We start from the raw sequence: 3046 nt of genomic DNA on the forward strand, positions 1-3046 counted from the left end.
TGGAAACGGCAGCGCAGGCAGGACAGAACGGCGCCAGGAGCACATCAGAGGGTGGAAGGCGGGTGGCGAGGGGAGGACAATGGCCACGTCCACGGAAAGCAGGGACCGGAAAGAATGAAAGCCACGCACGGTGGAAACAGTAAGCACAGAACCGAAGAGGGCAAGAAAAACGCACCGAACTCCGAATGGCAGGGAGGTTATTTAACCATTTTTTTTTTAAAAGGGGGGTAAGAGAAACCAATGCAAGGCAGAGGACAGAACGGCAGAACGAGGGATGCGGCTGACGAATCAAACTGGCTACTCTGGCTACTAGTTTTTAATTTCTGCAGCCCTGCCAACAGAGTAACATTCGAGAAAACGCCAGCACTTGTTAAAAACAATATGTGAGGGAATATCTGTTTTCTTAATATTTAACCAACAGGTTTTGCTATGTTTCTGTGTTTTGAAAAATAAAAAAGGCTAAGGCATATATACACAAAAACACACCACACACATTTCATCCTATTTTAAGCGTCAATGTGTTTGAAACAGAACTTGAGAGTTGATTTAGGTGTTACAAATAAACGCGGGACCATAACACTGAAGAGCACTAAAATTCGACTTTCTACACAACGCGGGAGTCTCTGCCCAAAATCTAGCTTTCTACTCTGTAGAGACAGAGAGCTCTAGGACTTGAGGCGGCATTTCAAAGATTAGCCTTCCAAGGACAGCCGCCTCTCCGCGCTGCGTTTTTCAACATCTGACCGGTGCAGTGATAAACGCTTCACGTGACAACTAAACGATCCTCACCAGGGGGCAAAAAGCCACAGCCGTGGTGCAGGGTCAGAGCTGCTCAAACGTGGTTCGCCCCTGACAATTTCTGATCTATCTACATCGTCCCTGTGCTATTATTTACTTAATATTTTCTTCAAATCAACTTCCATATTTTAAAAACTGAAATACTTACTTTAGGCTTGTCCTAAGCAGTACAGAAATCAGCAGTTTAACATGCTACTTACATTTTGAATACATATTAAAATAAATGCTTAAATATGTAAATAAATGTGTGTCTCTTCACCGTCTAAAAACCCTGTCCGTGCTGTAAGTTAAGGTAAGGTCCACCACCCTTTACGGGATCCGATCCCACCCCAATTTCTCTAACAAAGTATATCTTGAAGTTATTCATAAATGTTTCAATTCCAAGTTCTTGTTCCCAAGGCAACTATAAAAAATCCACATCTTAAAATCTCTAAGCACTAAAACTCTGAAGTGCTTGGATTACTGTACAAATATTATATGCTACAAAAAGATGAAGCTTGTAAGAAAAAAACCTGTGAGTGAACAATATATGTAGATATGCAGAGACAGATATATTTCGCGGGGCTTCCTTAAAGGAAGCCAGTCTGGAAAGCCTCTCATCGTGCCCACTCTTGATACTGGCCCGCCTGTTTTCTTCCCATAGAGCTTGCACACTTACATAATTCTTACGTAATCTAACTTTCGAACATACATATTTTCTCTCTCACAGATATAATTATTCCACTTTCTCTTTCATAATCCTTTCCCTTCTTTGTACCTCTCATTTCGTATAGCAGGCGCTGAAGAAATGCTCGTGGAACTGAACAAAATCAATGTAAACCAAATCTTACGACCACGACAAATTGTGTATTTGTATCACGCAAAAAGAGGCCTTTATTTTAAGTTTTTTTTTTTTTTTTTTTTTTTATCTCTTTAAAAAGCCTTTGTCAAACGTTTTGTACACTCTGGGAAATATATGACAGTTAGAAGATGCACATCATAGTAATTTTTCCTACGAGTACTCCAGAACCTTTCAGAGACAACGGGAGGCAGCTAAAAGAATATAAACTAAAGATTCACAATTTTATAAATTAGCCTTTAATAAATTGTACGAAGTATTTACTTTCATAAAAAAGCTTGTTTTTCAAAGACAGGTATTTCACTGTTACCCCCACCCGCAAGACTCACATGAAAACAAAACAGAAAAACAGAAAAAACTCAAATGAAAGGAAGAAAAGAGAAACTGGTTCACAGCATTTGATTTACTTCTGGACTCTCGTTCTGGTTTTTGAACCTTCAAGAGAAAACAAAGAAATTAATCATTAATTTACAAAAGCAAAAGAACAGAAATATTTCTATATATAGTTATTAACATTTTAAATTTTATTGACCGTGACGCTTTAGAGGGATGAAATTTCGACAAAGGTGTAACTGTTAATACCCCGAAGATCTTAGTAAACTGTCAATTTTCTAACATGTCAAAACATATGCAAAGTCTACCGTCTACTCGAGTTCATCAGAACTCTTCCACTGATAGAACATACCCAGTTTACATGGGTCCCGAAATATTTCTCCCCCAAAATTTTATTATACAATTTAAAACATTAAACTCATGTAAAGCATGGCACCACAAGATGAACATTCACTCGCTGGGGGAAGCGATGAGGTCAGGCGTATTATGAAAAGCAAGAAATTTTATTCTAAGCGTGATGCCTTTCAAAGCCTATCCCCTACACTCGGGAGAGCACTGGGCTACTCCAAAACGCAGTCCTTCGTTTAGGTGTTCCTTCGCACTAGGAACGGAACAGATCCCGACTGAGTAGCCTTCTAGAAAAGCATCGGATCTGATACTGGTCTAAGTAACTCATGACAGTTCCTAGTCAACTACTCCTGCGCTGGAATAAACCGGTGATGCTTTGTCGGGGGCATGGGAGCTCTGCCTCACCACGTCCACCCCTGCCCCACCTCCAGCTCCAGCACAGCAGAGTCAGAGGACGCCATGCGTCAGCCTGACCACGACTGCCTCGTGCTGCCACAGGAAGTGTGCCTTCCGGCTGCCTCACACTTCGCTCTCCAGGGAAAGAGCAATGGTACCAGTGTGAGTGGCAGCCGTGGCTCATAATTAATCAATGAATGCACCAAACAACAAAGAGATCGATACTTCTCTTCTGAAACACACAAAACAGTCTTTGAATCTAGGACAAAATATCTACCACACATGTCTAAGATGAGTGTCTAAAGGTTTTCTGATCGCAGGTTTATTTAGTTA

This window comes from Pteropus vampyrus, unplaced genomic scaffold, assembly GCF_000151845.1.
Source record: "Pteropus vampyrus isolate Shadow unplaced genomic scaffold, Pvam_2.0 Scaffold164, whole genome shotgun sequence".
NCBI lineage: Eukaryota > Metazoa > Chordata > Mammalia > Chiroptera > Pteropodidae > Pteropus > Pteropus vampyrus.